The sequence below is a fragment of the Hordeum vulgare genome, chromosome 7H (assembly GCF_904849725.1).
Source record: "Hordeum vulgare subsp. vulgare chromosome 7H, MorexV3_pseudomolecules_assembly, whole genome shotgun sequence".
NCBI lineage: Eukaryota > Viridiplantae > Streptophyta > Magnoliopsida > Poales > Poaceae > Hordeum > Hordeum vulgare.
Window position 1 is genome coordinate 174,565,178 of NC_058524.1, and position 13,078 is coordinate 174,578,255.

Sequence of the window (13,078 nt, forward strand, 5' to 3'; positions counted from 1 at the left end):
ACTTTCTCCTCGAATAATCAAAGGAAAAGAGCTCTTTGAGAAACTGACCATGTATTAATGGTGGCAGCAGCACATCCATGGACAAGCACATCTATTACATTTACAGAGAAAGACCAGCCTGGAATACCTTCTAACCAAACACCCGTCGCATTAGTCCTTAATCGCATTATAGATGGTTTCAAACTATCCAAAGTGCTAATGGATGGCGGAGCAGCCTAAACCTGATTTATGAGGATAACTTGGATACAATGCAGTTCGATAGACCCCGCATTGAATGCAGCAGCACAACCGTTCGAGGAACCATCCCAGGAAGAGAAGCACGATGCATAGGCTGAGTCTCCCACGATGTACTATTCGGCACCTACTAGAATTACAGGTTCGAGGAACACACCTTCCATATCACAGCCTTCAAAAGCGGCTATCACGCCATTCTCGGACGAGAGGCCTTCACCAGATTCTAGGCCGCAGCACATTATGGGTATATGAAACTCAAAATGGCTGGACCTAACGGTGTGATTACCCTCATAATAGACCCGGATAGGGTTGTGTGGGCTGAAAATAAAACCGCGGCACTCGCCCTCGAGGCACTTTCAGAGGCCCTTGCGGCAGAAGAACTCACTAAACTAAGATCAATGGTCGAAAGAGATGATGTAACTCTTAGCAAGAGACCCAAGTCTATATCCTTCTAGCGTGACGATGAAATATTCAAATTCCAAGTGCACCCGACGTTCCTTGCTAGAACAACATCTATTAGAGCACAGCTCGACCCTACGGTCGGTGAAGCATTGTGGACATTCTTGCGAGAAAACTGCGATATATTCGCGTGGCACCCTTCGGACATGCCAGGAATCCCACGAAGACTAGCCGAGCACAGCTTGAACATAATAGATGGCTTCAATCCCGTCAAACAAACACTATGCCGCTCCTCCGAACCCAAGCGTCAAAGCATGCTCGAAGCTAGATTCATTTGGGATGTCAGACATCTCGAACGGTTGGCAAATGTGGTCATGGTTCCAAAAAAGGACAAATCGTGGCGATTATGCGTTGATTTCAAAGACCTCAATAAAGTCTGGCCTAGGGATCCATTCCCTTTGCCTCACATAGAAAGAATCGTCGATGCCACCGCAGGACATGACTCACTATGTTTCCTCGATGCTTACTTCGAATACCATCAAATAAAGATGAAGGAATCTGATCAAGCCACAAATGCTTTCATCACTCCCTATGGGCCATTCTGCTTTAACACAATGCCCTTTGGGTTAAAGAATGCACGTGCCACGTATCAACGCATGACTCGAACATGCCTAGAAAAACAAATCGACAAGACAGTCATCAAGACCAAACAAGTCAGCCAGCTAGTGGACGACCTCACACAAACCTTCGACAATCTATGATAATATGAATATGACTCAATCCAGAGAAATGTGTCTTCCGTGTCCCTGCAGGTAAACTGCTTGGTTTCATCGTTTCCCATAGGGGAATAGAGACCAAGCCGAAAAAGATTCGAGCTCCATCTGAGTTGGCGATCCCGATGGAGCTGAAACATGCTCAAAAACTGGCGGCTTGCATGGCGGCGTTAAGACATTTTATCTCTGATCTGTGCGAAAAGGCACTAACGCTCTATCGACTCCTCAAGCGAACCAAAAACTTCAAGTGGACAGAAGAAGCAACACTAGCCCTAGGGGAAGTGGAAATATTGTTGGCCAGCAACCCAATACTGACAACACCTACAACAGGGGAACCAATGCTATTGTACATATCGACCACAAATTAGGATGTCAGCGCAGTACTCGTGGTTGAACGAGAGGTAGCGAACCACAAATTGCGGATACAAAAACTAGTTTATTATGTGTCTGAAGTCCTCACCCCATGCAAAACTCGCTATCCTCACAACCAAAAGATAGCCTATACAGTCTTCATGACATCTCGCAAGCTCCGACAATACTTTCAAGAGTGTTCGGTGAGAGTAGCATCTGAGGTACACTTGAATGATATAATCAATAATAAGGATGCCACTGGATGCATAGCTAAATGGGCTATAGAACTCTTACCCTTTGAAATCATTTACAATCCACACCGAGCTATTAAATCTTAGGTGTTGGCTGACTTTCTAGGCGAATGGACGAAAGCCGAACTCCTTAAAGAGTATAGTACATATTCGCATTGTACGATGTACTTTGATGGCTCCAAGACGCTTGCATCCCGAGTGGTTAGTGTCATACTTACACCCCCACCGGTGATAGTATTCGGTATGTGTTAAAAATCATGTATATTGATTCTAGTAACGCGACCGAATACGAAGCATTGTACATGGCTTAAGGATGGCAATTTGGATGGGCGTAGAAAGGCTTGAGGTACGAGGGGACTCGAACCTCGCTATCTCTCGAATCAATATCGAATTTGATGCCAAAAATCTGAAGATGGTTGCTTATAGGAACGTCGTCCTCAAAATATCAGCTCGGCTCGAAGGCCTTGAGTTCCACCATGTCTGTAGAGACAATAAATAGGTGGCTGATATCCTTGCTCGTATGGGTGCCAGGCGTGACCCCGTCCCTAAAATACCTTCCTGGAATGACTTTTCAAGCCTTCTGTGGTATGGCAGGATGAGAACGAGGATATTGAAACCATGGGAAAGGAGAAAATAACTCTTCCTAAAGTTGATCCAGGTGGTCAAATCATCGGTGGCTCCGCATTAGAGGAAACACTCTCGGCTCACGAAATGATGTCCATAATCACGCCATGGGACGAACCCTTCCTGGCTTATCTTCTTTCCCAGGAACTCCCCGATGACCAAACAGAAGCAAGACGAATAGTTTGACGATCCAAGGCTTACAAAGTTCACGAAGGGGAACTCTATAGAAAAAGCACTACCAGCGTCCTCGAGTGATTATCCAAAGAATAAGGTAAACAACTCTTGGCTGAAGAACACGCACGTATGGGCGGCCATCACGTAGCAGCTAGAGCTCTAGTAAGCAAAGCGTTCCAAGTTCGCTTCTTTTGGCCAACAGCTCGAGTTGATGCTCATTCGCTTGTCCAACATTGCATTGGATGTCAACTCTTCGCAAATCAGAGCCACATGCATGCAATAGGTCTTTGGAAAATACTGATTACTTGGCTGTTCGCGGTTTGGGGGCTGGACATGGTCTGACCTCTGAAAGGGGGATCCAAGAAAAAGAAATACTTACACGTTATGGTCGATAAATTCTCTAAGTGGATCGAAGCTAGACCAGTAACTTCTGCCAAGTACAAACTAGTCATCGATTTTATATCATTTGTGGTTCACCATTATGGCATTCCACAAAGTATAATCACGGATAATGGGTCTAATTTTACAGCCCTGGAGGTTAAGGACTGGTTCGCGAACTTGGGCATTAACCTCGACTATGCCTTTGTGTATCACCCACAAATAAATGGACAAGTCGAACGGGAAAACGGTCTCAACATGAGCGGCATCAAACCTCGTTTAGTTCGATCTCTCAAAGAAACTGATTGACATTGGGTAGAGGAGCTCGACTCTATATTGTGGGGTTTGCGCACAACTCCGAACAAGTACACGGGTTATACGCCATTCTTTATGGTGTACGTGACAGAAGCAGTCCTCCCGTGTGACATTATCCATGATGCACCTAGAGTGCACATGTATGAGGAAAAATAAGCCGAGTTGGATCGACTGGATGACTTTGACGCACTAGAAGAAGAGCGCGATATAGCTCTGGAACGATCTACCTTCTATCAACAATAGGCTCAGCTCTATCAAAGCAGGGAAGTTTGGGTAAAGACTTACAACATGGGTGAGCTTGTGTTGCGCCTCCATGACAAGAAAAAGAATAAACTTGCACTCAAATAGGAGGGCCCCTTCATCATCGACGACATAGTTACTGGAGGGGCGTATCGTTTGTGCAACTCGTTGGACAATCGTCTTGAACCAATCCCGTGGAACATGGCCGTCTTCGGCATTTCTACTACTAAGCTGGTGCAGTTACGCTTATTCATTTCCTTGTTATCTTTTTTCAATTTTTCAGGTATCCCAGTTTGTGTTTGAATTAATTGAACTATGTCCCTGAACATGTAATTTTTGTAGACACCTCGGGGCTTTGTAAAGCCGATAATAGTATATTTGTGCATCCTTTTCCTGATGCGTCTATCCTTTCTATACTTAAGCCTCAATATGCACTTAATTTGACTTAAGATTTTTGCCAAGCTGGGTTGCCTGGCTCCTGTGTTTATCCTCTACATTCCCAATTGTTTGGCTAGAGGATAAAGGGAGCACCTTTGCGATTGTTACAACCGGGTAATCGGGATACGTACCTTAGATGGGTGAAAGACGAATGCTAGGGTTCTGAATGAAAAATTGGTCTAGCAAAGGGAAGGTGACAATGTTGGAAATATGCCCTAGAGGCAATAATAAATTAGTTATTATTATATTTCTTAGTTCATGATAATCGTTTATTATCCATGCTATAATTGTATTGATTGGAAACACAATACTTGTGTGGATACATAGACAAAACACTATCCCTAGTAAGCCTCTAGTTGACTAGCTCGTTGATCAAAGATGGTCAAGGTTTCCTGGCCATAGGCAAGTGTTGTCACTTGATAACGGGATCACATCATTAGGAGAATCATGTGATGGACTAGACCCAAACTAATAGACGTAGCATGTTGATCGTGTCATTTTGTTGCTACTGTTTTCTGCGTGTCAAGTATTTATTCCTATGACCATGAGATCATATAACTCACTGACACCGGAGGAATGCTTTGTGTGTATCAAACGTCGCAACGTAACTGGGTGACTATAAAGATGCTCTACAGGTATCTCCGAAGGTGTTAGTTGAGTTAGTATGGATCAAGACTGGGATTTGTCACTCCGTGTGAACGGAGAGGTATCTCGGGGCCCACTCGGTAATACAACATCACACACAAGCCTTGTAAGCAATGTAACTTAGTGTAAGTTGCGGGATCTTGTATTACGGAACGAGTAAAGAGACTTGCCAGTAAACGAGATTGAAATAGGTATACGGATACTGACGATCGAATCTCGGGCAAGTAACATACCGAAGGACAAAGGGAATGACATACGGGATTATATGAATCCTTGGCACTGAGGTTCAAACGATAAGATCTTCGTAGAATATGTAGGATCCAATATGGGCATCCAGGTCCCGCTATTGGATATTGACCGAGGAGTCTCTCGGGTCATGTCTACATAGTTCTCGAACCCGCAGGGTCTGCACACTTAAGGTTCGACGTTGTTTTATGCGTATTTGAGTTATATGGTTGGTTACCGAATGTTGTTCGGAGTCCCGGATGAGATCACGGACGTCACGAGGGTTTCCGGAATGGTCCGGAAACGAAGATTGATATATAGGATGACCTCATTTGGTTACCGGAAGGTTTTCGTGCATTACCGGAAAAGTTTCGGGCTCATCGGTAGTGTACCGGGAGTGCCAGGAGGGGTGCCGGGGACCATCGGGAGGGGTGTCACGCCCCAAGGGGTCTCATGGGCTATGGGAAGAGATAAACCAGCCCCTAGTGGGCTGGAATAAGTTCCCACTAAGGCCCATAAGGTTTGAGAAGGAAAAAACACAAGGTGGAAAGAGTTTCCAAGTGGGAAGGTGGAATCCTACTCCAAGTAGGATTGGAGTAGGACTCCTCCACCTCCAATTTCGGCCAAACCTTTAGGTTTTGAGGCTGCCTCCTCCCCTCCCTCCCACCTATATATACGGAGGTTTTAGGGCTGATTTGAGACGACTTTCTCACGGCTGCCCGACCACATACCTCCATAGTTTTTCCTCTAGATCGCGTTTCTGCGGAGCTCGGGCGGAGCCCTGCTGAGACAAGATCATCACCAACCTCCGGAGCGCCGTCACGCTGCCGGAGAACTCTTCTACCTCTCCGTCTCTCTTGCTGGATCAAGAAGGCCGAGATCATCGTCGAGTTGTACGTGTGCTGAACGCGGAGGTGCCGTCCGTTCGGTACTAGATCGTGGGACTGATTGCGGGATTGTTCGCGGGGCGGATCGAGGGACGTGAGGACGTTCCACTACATCAACCGCGATCTCTAATCGCTTCTGCTGTACGATCTACAAGGGTACGTAGATCACTCATCCCCTCTCGTAGATGGACATCACCATGATAGGTCTTCGTGCGCGTAGGAAAATTTTTGTTTCCCTTGCGACGTTCCCCAACAGTGGCATCATGAGCTAGGTTCATGCGTAGTTGTCTTCTCGAGTAGAACACAAAAGTTTTTGTGGGCGGTGATGTGCGTTTTGCTGCCCTCCTTAGTCTTTTCTTGATTCCGCGGTATTGTTGGATTGAAGCGGCTTGGACCGACATTACTCGTACGCTTACGAGAGACTGGTTTCATCGTTACGAGTAACCCCCTTTGCTCAAAGATGACTGGCAAGTGACTGTTTCTCCAACTTTAGTTGAATCGGATTTGACCGAGGAGGTCCTTGGATGAGGTTAAATAGCAACTCATATATCTCCGTTGTGGTGTTTGCGTAAGTAAGATGCGATCCTACTAGATACCCTCGGTCACCACGTAAAACATGCAACAACAAAATTAGAGGACGTCTAACTTGTTTTTGCAGGGTATGATTGTGATGTGATATGGCCAACGATGTGATGTGATATATTGGATGTATGAGATGATCATGTTGTAATAGAAATATCGACTTGCACGTCGATGGTATGGCAACCGGCAGGAGCCATAGGGTTGTCTTTATACTAACGTTTGTGCTTGCAGATGCGTTTACTATTTTGCCAGGATGTAGCTTTAGTAGTAATAGCATAAGTAGCACGACAACCCCGATGGCAACACGTTGATGGATGATCATGGTGTGGCGCCGGTGACAAGAAGATCGTGCCGGTGCTTTGGTGATGGAGATCAAGAAGCACGTGATGATGGCCATATCATGTCACTTATGAATTGCATGTGATGTTAATCCTTTTATGCACCTTATTTTGCTTAGAACGACGGTAGCATTATGAGGTGATCTCTCACTAAAATTTCAAGACGAAATTGTGTTCTCCCCGATTGTGCACCGTTGCGACAGTTCTTCGTTTCGAGACACCACGTGATGATCGGGTGTGATAGACTCAACGTTCACATACAACGGGTGCAAAACAGTTGCACACGCAGAACACTCGGGTTAAGCTTGACGAGCCTAGCATGTGCAGACATGGCCTCGGAACACATGAGACCGAAAGGTCGAGCATGAATCGTATAGTTGATATGATTAGCATAGAGATGCTTACCACTGAAACTATTCTCGACTCACGTGATGATCGGACTTGAGATAGTGGATTTGGATCATGTACCACTCAAATGACTAGAGAGATGTACTTTTTGAGTGGGAGTTCTTAAGTAATATGATTAATTGAACTAATTGTCATGAACATAGTCTAATGGTCTTTGCGAATTACGATGTAGCTTGCGCTATAGCTCTACTGTTTTTATATGTTCCTAGAGAAAATTTAGTTGAAAGTTGATAGTAGCAAACTTTGCAGAGGATTGTCCTCGTTGCTGCGCAGAAGGCTTATGTCCTTAATGCACCACTTGGTGTGCTGCACCTTGAGCGTCGTCTGTGGATGCTGTGAACATCCGACATACACGTTTCTGATGACTACATGATAGTTCAGTGCAAAATACTTAATGGCTCAGAAGCAAGGCGCCGAAGACGTTTTGATACGTCACGGAACATAAGTGATGTTCTAAAGAGATGAAATTGTTATTTCATGCTCGTGCCCTTGTTGAGAGGTACGAGACCTCCGACAAGATTCTTTGTCCACAAAGTAAAGGAGAAAAGCTCAATCATTGAGCGTGTGCTCAGATTGTCTGAGTACGACAAACACTTGAATCAAGTGGGAGTTAATCTTCCAGATGACATAGTGATGGTTCTCCAAAAGTCACTGCCACCAAGCTGTGAGAGCTTCGTGATGAACTATAACATATCAAGGATAGATACAATGATCCTTGAGCGATTCGTGATGTTTGACACTGCGAAAGTAGAAATCAAGAAGGAGCGTCAATAGTTGATGGTTTGTAAAACCACTAAGTTTCAAGAAAGGCAAGGGCTAGAAGGGATACTTCGTGAAACGGCAAAACAATTGCTGCACTAATGAAGAGACCCAAGATTAAACCCAAACCCGAGACTAAGTGCTTCTGTAATGAGGGGAACAGTCACTGAGGCGGAGCAACTCTAGATACTTGGTAGATAAGAAGGCTGGCAAAAGTCGAAAGAAGTGTATTTGATATACATGATGTTGATGTGTACTTTACTAGTACTCCTAGTAGCATGAGGGTATTGGATACCGGTTCGGTTGCTAAGTGATTAGTAACACGAAATGAAAGCTACGGCATAAACGGAGACTAGCTAAAGGCAAGGTGACGATACGTGTTGGAAGTGTTTCCAAGGTTGATATGATCAAACGTCGCACGCTCCCTCTACCATCGGGATTGGTGTTAAACCTAAATAATTGTTATTTGGTGCTTGCGTTAAGCATGAACATGATTGTATCATGTTTATTGCAATACGATTATTCATTTAAGGAGAATAATGGTTACTCTATTTTCTTGAATATTCACCTTCAATGGTTTATTGAATCTCGATCGTAGTGTTACACATGTTCATGATATTGGTGCCAAAAGATACGAGTTAATGATGATAGTACCACTTACTTGTGGCACTGCCGCTTGAGTCATGTTAGTATAAATTGCATGCAGAGGCTCCATGCTGATGGATCTTTGTACTCACCTGATTTCGAATCACTAGTGACATGCAAATCATACCACATGAGCAAGGCCTTGTTTTCATTGAGATGAAATAAGATAGTAACTTGTTGGAAGTGATACATTTTGATGTATGCAGTCCAATGGGTGCTGAGGCACGCAGTGGATATCATTATGTTCTTACTTCACTGACGATTTGAGTAGATACAGGAGTATTTACTTAATGAATCACAAGTCTGAAATGTTGAAAAGTTCAATTCCGTTCCAGAGTGAAGTTCATCGTAACAAGAGGATAAACTGTCTACGATATGATCATGGAAATGAAAATCTGAGTTACGGGTTTTTGGTACGCAGTTAAGACAATGTGGAAATTGTTTCGCAGTTCATGCCACCTGGAACATCATAGTGTGATGATGTGTCTGAACGTCATAGCCACGCACTATTTGGTATGGTGCATACTATGATGTCTCTTATCGAATTACCACTATCGTTTATGGGTTTTGCATTAGAGACAACCGCACTCACTTTAAATAGGGCACCGCGTATTTCCGTTGAGATGACACAGTATAGACTGAGGTTTAGAGAAATCTAAACTGTCGTTTCCTGAAAGTTTGGGGTTTCGACACTTATGTGAAAAAGTTTCAGTCTGATAAGCTCGAACCTAAAGCGGATAAATGCTTCTTCATAGGGTATCCAAAACAGTTGGGTACATCTCCTATCTCAGATCCGAAAGCAAAGTGTTTATTTCTAGAAACGGATCCTTTCTCGAGGAAAGGTTTCTCTCGAAAGAATTGAGTGGGAGGGTAGTAGAACTTGATGAGGTTATTGAACCATCACTTCAACCAGTGTGTAGCAGGGCGCAGGAAGTTGTTCCTGTGGCGCCTACACCAATTGAAGTGGAAGATGATGATGGTGATCATTGAGCTTCGAATCAAGTTACTACAAACCTCGTAGGTCGACAAGGTCGCGTACTGCTGGAGAGTAGTACGGTAACCCTGTCTTGGAGGTCATGTTGTTGAGAAACAATGAACCTCCGAGTTATGGAGAAAGCGATGGTGGGCCCAGATTCCGACAAATGGCTGGAAGCCATGAAATCCGAGAGAGGATCCATGTATGAAAACAAAGTGTAGACTTTGGAAGAATTACTTGATGGTCATAGGACTATTGAGTAAAGATGGATCTTTAAAGGAAAACAGACGATGATGGTGATAAGTCACTATTAAGAAAAGCTCGACTTGTCACAAAGATGTTTTCGACAAGATCAAACAGTTGAATATGATGAGACTTTCTCACTCGTAGCGATGCTAAAGGTCTGTTAGAATTATGTTAGTTGTTGATGCATTATTTATGAAATATTGCACGTAGGATGTCAAAACATTGTTTCCTCGACGGTTTCCTTGAGCAAACATTGTATGTGATACAACCAGAAGTTTTTGTCGATCCTAAAGATGCTAGCAAGTATGCAAGCTCCAGTGATCCTTCAATGGACTGGTGCAAGCATCTCGGAGTTGGAATAAGCACTTTGATGAGATGATCAAAGATTTTGGGTGTGTACAAGGTTTATGAGAAACTTGTATTTCCAAAGAAGTGAGTGGGAGCACTGTAGAATTTCTGATAGGTATATGTGGTTGACATATTGTGGATCAGAAGTAATGTAGAATTTCTGTAAAGCATACAAGGTTGTTTGAAAGGAGTTTTCAAAGGAATACCTGGATTGCGCTACTTGAACGTTGAGCATCAAAGATCTATGGAGATAGATCAAAAGCGCTTAATGAAAGTTTCAAAAAGATGCATGCCTTGACAAGTTTTGAAAGAGTTCAAAATAGATCAGCAAAGAAGGAGTTCTTGGTTGCGTTGTAAGGTGTGAATTTGAGTAAGACTCAAAACCCGACCCCGGCAGAATAAAGAGAATATACGAAGGTCGTCTTCTATGCCTTAGCCGTAGAATCTAAAGTATGCCATGCTGTGTACCGCACCTGATGTGTGCCTTGACTCAAAGTATGTTGAGAGGTACAGAGAGTGATTCATGATTGAATCACTAGCAGCGGTCAAAATTTATCCTTAGTAACTAATGGACTAAGGAATTTTTCTCGATTATGGAGGTGGTTAAAGAGTTCGTCGTAAAGGGTTACGTCGATGCAAGCTTTGACACTAATCCGAATAACTATAAGTAGTGAAACGGATTCGTATAGTAGAGTAGATATTTGGAGCATTTCCGAATAGCACGTAGTAGCAGCATCTATAAGATGACATAAATATTTGTAAAGAATGCACGGATCTGAAAGTTTCAGAACCGTTGACTAAAACCTCTCTCACGAGCAAGACGTGATCAGACCCCATAACTATATGGGTGTTGGATTCGTTGGAATCACATGGTGATGTGAACTAGATTATTGACTCTAGTGCAAGTGGGAGACTGTTGGAAATATGCCCTAGAGGCAATAATAAATTAGTTATTATTATATTTCTTAGTTCATGATAATCGTTTATTATCCATGCTATAATTGTATTGATTGGAAACACAATACTTGTGTGGATACATAGACAAAACACTATCCCTAGTAAGCCTCTAGTTGACTAGCTCGTTGATCAAAGATGGTCAAGGTTTCCTGGCCATAGGCAAGTGTTGTCACTTGATAACGAGATCACATCATTAGGAGAATCATGTGATGGACTAGACCCAAACTAATAGACGTAGCATGTTGATCGTGTCATTTTGTTGCTACTGTTTTCTGCGTGTCAAGTATTTATTCCTATGACCATGAGATCATATAACTCACTGACACCGGAGGAATGCTTTGTGTGTATCAAACGTTGCAACGTAACTGGGTGACTATAAAGATGCTCTACAGGTATCTCCGAAGGTGTTAGTTGAGTTAGTATGGATCAAGACTGGGATTTGTCACTCCGTGTGAACGGAGAGGTATCTCGGGGCCCACTCGGTAATACAACATCACACACAAGCCTTGTAAGCAATGTAACTTAGTGTAAGTTGCGGGATCTTGTATTACGGAACGAGTAAAGAGACTTGCCAGTAAACGAGATTGAAATAGGTATACGGATACTGACGATCGAATCTCGGGCAAGTAACATACCGAAGGACAAAGGGAATGACATACGGGATTATATGAATCCTTGGCACTGAGGTTCAAACGATAAGATCTTCGTAGAATATGTAGGATCCAATATGGGCATCCAGGTCCCGCTATTGGATATTGACCGAGGAGTCTCTCGGGTCATGTCTACATAGTTCTCGAACCCGCAGGGTCTGCACACTTAAGGTTCGACGTTGTTTTATGCGTATTTGAGTTATATGGTTGGTTACCGAATGTTGTTCGGAGTCCCGGATGAGATCACGGACGTCACGAGGGTTTCCGGAATGGTCCGGAAACGAAGATTGATATATAGGATGACCTCATTTGGTTACCGGAAGGTTTTCGTGCATTACCGGAAAAGTTTCGGGCTCATCGGTAGTGTACCGGGAGTGCCAGGAGGGGTGCCGGGGACCATCGGGAGGGGTGTCACGCCCCAAGGGGTCTCATGGGCTATGGGAAGAGATAAACCAGCCCCTAGTGGGCTGGAATAAGTTCCCACTAAGGCCCATAAGGTTTGAGAAGGAAAAAACACAAGGTGGAAAGAGTTTCCAAGTGGGAAGGTGGAATCCTACTCCAAGTAGGATTGGAGTAGGACTCCTCCACCTCCAATTTCGGCCAAACCTTTAGGTTTTGAGGCTGCCTCCTCCCCTCCCTCCCACCTATATATACGGAGGTTTTAGGGCTGATTTGAGACGACTTTCTCACGGCTGCCCGACCACATACCTCCATAGTTTTTCCTCTAGATCGCGTTTCTGCGGAGCTCGGGCGGAGCCCTGCTGAGACAAGATCATCACCAACCTCCGGAGCGCCGTCACGCTGCCGGAGAACTCTTCTACCTCTCCGTCTCTCTTGCTGGATCAAGAAGGCCGAGATCATCGTCGAGTTGTACGTGTGCTGAACGCGGAGGTGCCGTCCGTTCGGTACTAGATCGTGGGACTGATCGCGGGATTGTTCGCGGGGCGGATCGAGGGACGTGAGGACGTTCCACTACATCAACCGCGATCTCTAATCGCTTCTGCTGTACGATCTACAAGGGTACGTAGATCACTCATCCCCTCTCGTAGATGGACATCACCATGATAGGTCTTCGTGCGCGTAGGAAAATTTTTGTTTCCCTTGCGACGTTCCCCAACAGACAATAGTTAGGTGGTTATCACTAGTGGTTAAAATTCCCTAGCATACACTAAATCCGCACACAAGGGATGTTCACAAACCCTAAGAAAAGAACCTATCAAGGAACTATGTTCTTG